A 10632-nucleotide genomic window follows, 5' to 3' on the forward strand; every position below is an offset into this window, starting at 1 on the left:
CGATAAACTTGACTGGTCTACCAACACAGACGCCCGCTGATCAAGAAGAGTCGCCTCTTCCTACTCAGGAGACTAAGGACTTTTGGGGTTCAGGGGTCACTCCTTAAGACCTTCTATGATTCTGTGGTGGCGTAGGCCCGCCATTATGGCATTATCTGCTGGTCAGGCAGCATCTCAGCCCAGGACAGAGAGAGACTGGAGCGACTGGTCAGGAGGGCTTCGGCTGCTCCCTGGACACTCTGGAGGAGGTGGGCAACGGGAGGATGCTAGTCAAACTAAAAGCTATGATGGACAGTCCCTCCCACCCGCTTCCAGCCCGCCTTGACAGCACTGGGTAGCTCCTTCAGCCAGAGACTGTTACACCTGCAAGAAGGAGAGATACCACCGCTCATTCCTACCGACTGCTGTCAGGCTGCTAAATAAAAACACGTGAAAACCTGGACTTTATATTGCATTCTGTACTGTGTACAGTTCTTTTTTTATGAAACATTTATTTTGTGGATGGAATACTTTGTTTTTCTTTTCTATTTCTTATCTTATGTTATCCCTTTGTTGTGTAATTTATGTCAAACACTTCAAGAGTCAACACGAGAGCAGAAAAGACATTTGACGAGAAGGCTAAAAGCAAAGTTAACTCGTGATAAATAAGTTCGACTTCCGCATTCGGCAAAGCAAAAAGGAGCAAATTCTTCGGGTTCAGGTGACCGAATCAAGCAAGCTGCATATGCTATATCATCTCTGTTACTGTAAAAATAATAAGCCCAATCATTTAAAGCATAGCTGTCAAACTCAGGTCCTGGAGGGCCGCTGACCTGCACGTTTTCCAAGTCTCCCTGTTTCAACACACCTGATTCAAATGATCAGATCATCATCAAGCTCTGCGGAAGCCTGACATTGAACCTGTTCATTTGAATCAGGTGTGTTGCAACAGGGAGACTTGGAAAACATGCAGGACAGCGGCCCTCCAGGACCTGAGTTTGACACCTATGATTTAAAGAGTCAAGATTTTAAGTGTTGAATCTTTACAAACAGGACACAGATACTTGCAAAGGGCCTTACCAGTTACCAGGATTTGAATGAATTGCTTTGTTTTGTTTTTAGAAATGCGGAAATAAAGCTTGGCGGCCCGGTGGTCGACCGGTGAGCACGTTGGCCTGACAGTGCAGAGGTGCAGGGTTTGATTTCAACTCCAGCCTCCCTGTGTGGAGTTTGCATGTTCTCCCCGTGCCTGCGTGGGTTTTCTCCGGGTTCTCCGGGTTCCTCCCGCATTCCAAAAACATGCATGGCAGGCTGATTGAACACTCTGATTTGTCCCTAGGTGTGAGTGTGAGCGTGGATGGTTGTTCGTCTCTGTGTGCCCTGCGATTGGCTGGCAACCGGTTGAGGGTGTCCCACGTCGACAACCCAAAGACAGCTGGGATAGGCTCCAGCACTCCCCGCGACCCTCGTGAGGATAAGTGGATCGGAAAAATGAATGAATGAATAAATATATACAGTATATATATATACTGTATATATACAGTATATATACTGTATGTATATATATATATATATATATAAAAACTGGATAGCTCAGTTGGTAAGGCATCGGTTTGGCGTATGGGAGACGGTGTTTCGAATCCCGCTTGGGGCAAAAAAATTAGCACATAACACCATTCAGTGTGGGTCCTTGGGCAAGATCCTTCACGCTAATGCCTACCTCATACAATGATGAGAGACAAGAATGACATGCCGGCTCAGACGTCACCAGGCCAAACAAGGTCTGCGTCAGGTGCTGGGGAACCAGAGCACCTTGATGAAAAATGGGCTACTGGAACAAAGCGGAGATGGGCGAGATGCGATAACATGGCTCTGTTGGAATGCTACTACTCAAGCAACCCTAGTCAGAGGGGTTACATGCAGAGAATGTGGGCTAAATGGTTACTTCAAAACCCACAGTCACGGTTGACCACGAAACAACTAGTAGCTCAGTGTTCCAACATCCACAAACGGCAACTGCTGTCACAACTTGAGATTGATGAGTTACAACGCAGGTTCCATGGTGAAGGGCCCCAGGCTGCCAGATCAGAGGAGGAGGTCATACCAGAGATTGGGAGGCAAGCCCCAATGAATGCAGATGATGAGATTGGGAGGTCAGCCCCAATGAATGAAATGCTGAGCGAGGTAGCAACTGACCTGAAAGCTAAGATCATGGTGAGAATGAAAGCTGGGCAACCTAGAAACCGATTACAACGGCTATGTGAAGTACCACCTGAAAGTCTCATGGAAAGTGTGAATGCAGCACTGAGGGCGATCCCTACCGTAACGATCACGGAAACCAATGAGCTGATATATGCTTCAGCATCACTGATCCTAGAGATGCTTGGCTATAAGAGCAACCATGGAAGCCATGAGATACGTTACCCACCATGGAAAAGACGGTTGGAGGCTAAGATCAAGGCGGCTCGGAAAGATGTGAGTCAATTGACTGAGGCCCAGAGAGGTGTGATGAAAAGGCCGATACCCGAGAGGTACATCCAGATGACCATACCTGAAGCACTCGAAACTGCCAAACAAAGGCTCCAAGCCCTGTTCAGCCGCCTAAAGCGGTACACGAAAGAGAATGAGGTCAGACGAATAAACAGGCTGTTCGCAACACAACCTGCGAAAGTGTACGCTCAGTGGCAGGGTCTTAACAACAGAGCTGACCCACCAAGACTGGAATCTGAAAGGTACTGGAAAGGCATATGGGAGAAGGAGGTTGCACATAACAGCAGTGCACAATGGCTGGTGACCCTGAGAGAGGAGCACAGCAACCTCTCTGAATAGAACCCAGTTACAATAACAGTGGCAGACATACAGGATAGAGTCTCAGATATAAGATAAGATAAGATAAGATAAGAAAACCTTTATTAGTCTCGCAATGGAGAAATTCCCAATTCACAGCAGCAAAGTTATCAAAGGAAGAAGTAGAACAACAAAATATAGGAGCTGCTGGAAAGGCAGCCACTCTCGCGGCGCCATTTTGAAGTCAAAATAACAAAAATAACAGAACACAACACATAGGACACAGACAGTCGTGCAATCTTCACCACTTTTCTGCATACATTTTGTTGTCTGAAGCAGTTATAGATGAAAGAGGAGAGGATCAAAGTGTCCTTTCACCAGTGGATCAGAGACTTCATGCTGAAAATGTGCACACGTCTGCTACAAGCTAAGTTTTGAAAGCAAACACGAAGCTGTAGCGTCCATTGACGAAAAGAGATTCGTTCACTTCTCCTGTCCCACGTAATCCGCTTCAAACTCCAAGCCGCGACTCCCAGTTCCAAATCCGCAGCGGTGCTCCGCGCTAACGCTCCTTTCTTCTCATCGTCGGCTCCTCAAGACTTACATTCATCCAGACGCAGACCATTCAACAGCACCGATCTCTCCGCTGAACAAAGCGGGGCTGTGAAAAATGCTGCCCATTCCAGGCGCAAGACACAAGCGCCCTGGGACTGTCCCAATGGCGCCGACATTCCTCCCAGTCAAAAACAGTGCTGGTAGAGAAGGCGCAACCACCAAGCACAGTCTCCTCCTTGATGAATGTTGTGGCCAAAAAATGCTGAAAAAAGTCCACATCATTTCCACACGACGTAACAACAAACACAAAGTGACAAAACAAACACAAAAAAAAAAAAAAAGCAATGCTCATGAGAGCACTTGCTGACGGCTGCCTACTTGGGCGCCATCTTGACTTCAAATATGAAGAACTGGACAGCACCTGGCCCGGGCATGGTCCACACCTACTGGCTAAAGAAACTCACAGCACTCCATGAGTGCCAAGCAGCACAAATGAACCAGCTGCTGAGGGATGGGACTCACCCAGGATGGCTAACAGAAGGGCGAACGATCCTGATCATGAAGGATCCCTCAAAGGGTGCAGTCCCATCCAACTATCGGCCAATAACCTGTCTCTCCACAACATGGAAGCTCATGTCAGGCATCATATTGGCCTGACAGGCCGTATTGTTTTGTGTTTTTTGTTATTGTAAAGTGTCCTTGGGTGTCTTGAAAGGCGCTTATAAATAAAATGTATTATTATTATTATTATCGTTGCGGCTAAGATAAGTGGACACATGGATCAATACATGAGCGAAGCACAGAAGGGCATTGGTAGAGATACCAGAGGAGCCAAACATCAGCTCCTGGTTGACAGAACAGTCGCACAAGCCTGCAGGTCCCGGCATACCAACCTGTGCACAGCCTGGATTGATTACAAGAAAGCCTATGACTCAATGCCACATACATGGATCACTGAATGCTTGGAGTTGTATAAGGTGAACAGGACCTTAAGAGCCTTCGTTGCGAACTCGATGAGAATGTGGAAAACCACACTTGAAGCCAATGGCAAGCCACTTACCCAAGTGTCCATCAAATGTGGCATATACCAAGGTGATGCACTCTCGCCACTGCTGTTCTGCATAGGACTGAACCCCCTAAGCCAAGTAATCACCAAGACAGGCTATGGATACCGCCTCAGAAATGGAGCTACGATCAGTCACCTCCTCTATGACATAAAGCTGTATGCTAAGAGCGAAAGGGACATAGACTCCCTGATCCACACAACCAGGATCTACAGCAGCGACATCGGGATGTCATTCGGGCTTGAGAAATGTAGTCGGATGGTGACTAAGAGAGGAAAGGTAGTCCGCACTGAAGGGGTCTCACTCCCTGAAGGAACAATAGCAGACATTGAGGACAGCTACAAGTACCTCGGTATACCACAAGCCAATGGCAACCTCGAACTGGCAACAAGGAAAGCGGCTACGGCCAAATACCTCCAGCGAGTAAGGCAAGTCCTGAGAAGCCAGCTCAATGGCAAGAATAAGACCCGGGCAATAAACAGCTATGCCCTGCCAGTGATCAGATACCCTGCAGGAATAATAAGGTGGCCAAAGGAAGAGATTCAGACCACGGACGTTAAGACCCGAAAGCTCCTAACCATGCATGGAGGATTCCATCCCAAATCCAGCACCCTGAGACTGTACGCAAGCCGAAAGGAAGGAGGCCGGGGACTAGTGAGTGTGAGAGCCACTGTCCAGGATGAAACATCCAAGCTCCATGAATACATCAAGGAGAAGGCTCCAACGGATGACGTACTCAGAGAATGTCTCAGACAATGGGGAACAGAGGATGAGGCGCTGGAATAGGGACCATCATGGGAGGACAAGCCCCTACACGGGATGTACCACCGGACCATAACTGAAGTGGCTGATCTCAAGAAGTCCTATCAGTGGCTAGAGAGGGCTGGCCTGAAGGACAGCACAGAGGCACTCATCCTGGCTGCTCAGGAGCAGGCCCTGAGCGCCAGAGCCATCGAGGCCCAGATATACCACACCAGACAAGACCCAAGGTGTAGGTTGTGCAAAGAGGCACCTGAGACGATCCAACACATAACTGCAGGGTGTAAGATGCTGGCAGGGAAAGCCTACATGGAACGCCATAACCAGGTGGCTGGCATAGTCTACCGAAACATCTGTGCGGAGTATCGACTGGAAACCCCAAGGTCAAAATGGGAAACACCTCCGAAGGTAGTGGAGAATGACAGAGCGAAGATCCTGTGGGACTTCCAGATCCAGACTGACAAGATGGTAATGGCGAACCAACCAGATATCGTGATCATAGATAAAGGGCAGAGGAAAGCCGTTGTAGTGGATGTAGTGGTCCCAAGTGATGGAAACATCAGAAAGAAGGAACACGAGAAACTCGAGAAATACCAAGGGCTCAGAGAGGAGCTGGAGAGAGCCTGGAAGGTAAAGGTGACAGTCGTGCCTGTGGTGGTCGGAGCACTCGGGGCAGTGACCCCCAAACTAGATGAGTGGTTGCAACAGATCCCGGGAACAACATCGGACATCTCAGTCCAGAAATGTGCAGTGCTGGGAACAGCAAGGATACTGCGCAGAACCCTCAAGCTTCCTGGCCTCTGGTAGAGGACCCGAGCTGAATGAGGGACAGACACCACCCAAGGGGTGAGACGAGGATTTAAAAAAAATAAAAAAATAAAAAAATATATATATACATAAACTAAACTATCCATAGCATTGCAGGTACTGAGTCGCATATTGTTCAGTGCATTTGATGTGTTAAATGTGTATAAGTGAGCATCAGGCAGTGTGTTTGTTTTTTTGTGTGTGCACGCATCGACACTGATCCGCTTTGGTGCATTGCAGCATGTTTTGCATCACGAGGTCGCCATCGTCGCTGAGCAGGGCACTCCTCCAAGGTCACAGCAGGTCAATCCTTCCCATCTGCATAGCCAGCCATTGCGAGGTTAAATCCTCAACACCAACCCAAATCTGTCGGCTGCCATGGACACAGGCCATCAGTGAGGCATATACTGAGAAAAATAGTGTTGCATTTATTCAATTTTATTTTGTAAAGTGACTGCACTGAAGAGAATCATCTGAATTTAGAATTTCTTTGAAGTAGATGGAATTAGGACCTAGCAGATGTGACACGGAAGTTGAAAAGTAAAAGTATACTGTATATGAAAATACAAAGTACTACAGAGAGCAGGGCAGGGCAAGATGCAAAAGATGCGGAAAGAAAGCTCGACGTTGTGACGTGTTACGGAGTAATCCAAGTTTATATACTGTGAGACATAAAGATACCAAGCATAAAAGAGCCACATCAACTGCATAGCAACTAAAACAACAAGGAACAAACAGTCCCAACAAATGGTCTTAACTTCAAAAATGTGGAGTAATATAAAAATGCTCACTGCTCTGAAGTCACATGAGATATAATTTAATCCTCCAACATTTGACAAGGTCTTTTTTCATGTGTGAAATGATGGACAGCTTCCAAATTTTGGAACTTAGGGCGCTCAAATTTTCAGGTTCCACTACATGGGTGCATTGTTAGTCAACTCAAGTCAAATCAAGTCAGCTTTATTGTCAAAATATGTTGTATGTGCAACATACAGTACAGATGAAATTTCCTTCCTCTCAACCACAGTGCAAACATGCAGTGCATAAAAAACACACACAGCTAAAAATAAGGTCGAATATACTCTTATGAATCCCAAATAAAAAATTAAGAAGAAATAGAGTACCGGTACTTCTTTCTCAGAAACTATTTTAAATAGCATAAAAGACATTGCGGATCCCCAACCCCCACAAAGTAGGTGTGAAAATTCAAGCGAAACTGCAAAGGGACAAATTGAAATTTCAAGGTATTAAATGAAACACCGTCCATTCATTTCCAGTCATTGGATTAAAATCGATATTCACAGATGATGATGGATGGATCAACTTTTGGGGTGTTGGCACAAAGTCATTTTTTTCAACATGGATTGGCTGCAGCACGCCCATGACCCTCGTGAGGATAAGTGGTTTGGATAATGGATGAAGGGATGTCAGTGCCAATAATTTGTCACTGTGATAGATGAATACAAAAGTCAGGCTTGGGTGTATGAACTTTACTTTCTACTTTAATTAGTCACTGAAATGTGGCAAACAGCACCTTTTGAATTTGCACTTGATTCCCTTTTGGTGTCACTACATAACGGCAAAAATCTGCATTTTCAACTGACTTTATAAAAGTCTTTACATCTTAAGGGCAGAGTTTGACTGCAGAAAATGTACTGTAGCTTTATAATGCACCGGCAAACTGTCACACGGCTCTCATTTAACCTTGTTGAATAAACTCGCGGCACCTTACCTCTCTGAGCTCATCCGCCCCTACACACCTGCCCGGCGCCTCAGGTCTGCGGACCAGACATTATTAGAAGTACCAAGAATTAAACTGAGGCTCAGAGGGCATCGAGCCTTTTCTGTTGCTGGTCCCTCTCTCTGGAATGACCTCCCACTGAACATTCGGCAAGCCTCCTCGCTGCCCATCTTCAAAACCCTCCTCAAAACTCACTTGTATTCTTTGGCATTCGACTCAGCATGACTTAGATTTGTTCTTGGTTTTACTGTTTGGTGCTTTCTACTGTCTTTATTACCGATTTGTCTTACTGTTTATTGTGCATGTTAAATTGCTCCATGTACAGCACTTTGTATGCAGCGATGGCTGTTTGAAAGTGCTCTATAAATACAGTTGACTTGACTTGTTTACTTGTCAAAGGGGGATTCTCATGATTTGATTTTATTGTGACTGAGCTTTTATCTCAATCCACTGCTATCTTACATTGTGAGTGGGATGGATATTTTATTTGAAATGGGGTGGATATTTTGGTGTTCGCAGTCACACATTGAATTTTAGCTGGCAACGCAAGCAAAAAAACAAACAAACAAAAAAAAAAACCCGATTGAGTGAAGGCTCGAAACTCAGAATATGATTACATTTGATGCACTTCATAAGTGATGATGGTGCCACTGTCATTTTAAAATGGAATATGCATTGATCCATCGTGTAATATGTTTTACACGTACAGTACATTTACAGTGAACCTCTGGCGATTCATGATTCGCTATTCACCAATTAATCTACAGGATTCACTTTTTTTTTTCCTCCGGAATTTACCTTGAACTATAAACACACACAAAAAAAAATGACGTGGTTAATCGGAAGTTAGTCTGTGATGGCAAAAATGTCAAGGCAGGAATCTGTGCTAAACTATAATATGCTTATCTATACTGTATATATAATTATAATTCATATATTTTTGCTCTTCCACTTCTCCATTTTATAATTTTGCTGCTGTAAATTGGGAACTTCTCAATTGTGAGACAAAGGTTTTTTATCTATCTTATCAATACTTTTTTGTATGCCAGGGTGAATGTCGTTTTAGCGCGTATCGGTAGTGGAAATTATGAAGAGTCCTTGCTGTACTGTATGTGCATGCGATTCAGGTATATGTGTTTTAGGGAAAACAAATTCTGTGTCTGCCATTTATTTTCAAGGAAAATATTATACAATGAGTTTGAAGATCTTAAAGAGTTTTTGGATCACAATTCATGATATAGTTTTGGCTCAAACTATGAATACATAAATTAATTTATTTACTTATTTATTTATTGTGGGGGTGTGGCACTTAATTATATCTTTTCACAATATGCAGCAGGGCTCATCCCCTATTCCATCAAAAGGTGAGGCTTCACTGAATTTCAATTTTCTTCACTCAATACAAACAGTAAAATATATTACTTTGTAATTAAAATCTAATGTTTGCCAATTATTGTTTCATAGTTTTGCAAAAAGCCAAAATAATTTATTATTGCTAATTCATCATATCGTGCTGAATATTCACATTGAGCTCATATTCTTATCAAATACAGATACAGACTCAACAGTGGCTATTAAGTTGGTCAAGTGGCCGCTCTACTGTGTGTCGTTCAATAACCATTATGTTATTCATGATCGATTATTAAACATTATTAATTGACCTAGATTTGTTTACATCTGCCACAAATAATCAATTATTTATCTCACCCTCTATTCTTGTGAAAACAATTGTAATGTCCAAGGGATAACACAGGTATAGAATTTAATGTATGCATAATCAGCTAGCGTTTCAATAGTAATGGGAGAAAAACACCCATTACATAAGATATTGTCTCTGCAGTGTGACTTCAGGGTCTTTGGATGGCTTTTGTTATGCTACACTGACTTCACATAATGCATCCATGTGTCCATGTTGTGTAAGATTCACACAAGATTTATATGAATGTGTGTGTGTGTGTGTGTGTGTGTGTGTGTGTGTTGGCCCCTTTACAAAGCATCAACAAACAAGTTTAAATCCTCACTTAAGTAGGTCACAGTCAGAAGCTCAGGAAATCACATCAACTCTACATGCTTCTCATCTTAATTCAACACAAGTTAATTACATTGGCTAATGACTTCACACACTAAGGCTAATGGCCAACAGAGATAAACGATCTCTCATTACCCTCCTTCACATATCTTGGTTGAAATGGAAGATTTATGAAACCAACTTTTCCTACTTCATTGGGGGGGACAATTGTCACACTTGTGTGACCCCCATGTGAAAAAAAACCCTGTTGGAAGTTATTTAGGTCGCTGTTTGTGATGGTGTTGCTCTTAATGAAAGCCAATAACAGCACATTCAAATGTGTGCAATGGAGGTTAGCACGTCTGACATTGAAAAGATCGAATTGTCGGCTCAAACCTTTTTGTGTGGAGTTTGCATGATGTGCACATGTGTTTCATAAAACACCCCCAAAATGCTTGTCATTGAGATGTTTTTCGTTTATACAAACGTTTTTCAGTTTATACATGCTCTGCGATTGGTTGGTGACCATAAAGTCCAAGCTGTACAAAATCTGTCCCAAAAAGTGAGATGGAATAAAATCTCAGTTGCAAATGCACATCCGTTCACAATGCAGAAGTGCAGGGCTTGATTCCGGCTCCAGTCTTCCTGCGTGGAATTTACATGTTCTCCTCATGCCTGCATGGGCTTCCTCCGAGTATTCCGGTTTCCTCCCACATTCCAGAAACATGCATGGCAGGTTAAAGGAACACTCAAAATTGTCCCGAGGTGTGATTGTGAACGCGAATGGTTGTTTGTCTTCGTGTGCCTTGCACCCTGGCTGGCAACCAATTCAGTGTGTACCCCGCCTACTGCCTGAAGACAGCTGGGATAGGCTCCACCACTCCACACACACACACACACACACACACACACACACACACACACACACACAC

This window comes from Hippocampus guttulatus, chromosome 9, assembly GCF_054856545.1.
Source record: "Hippocampus guttulatus isolate MCC_2025c chromosome 9, RoL_Hgut_1.0, whole genome shotgun sequence".
Lineage (NCBI taxonomy): Eukaryota > Metazoa > Chordata > Actinopteri > Syngnathiformes > Syngnathidae > Hippocampus > Hippocampus guttulatus.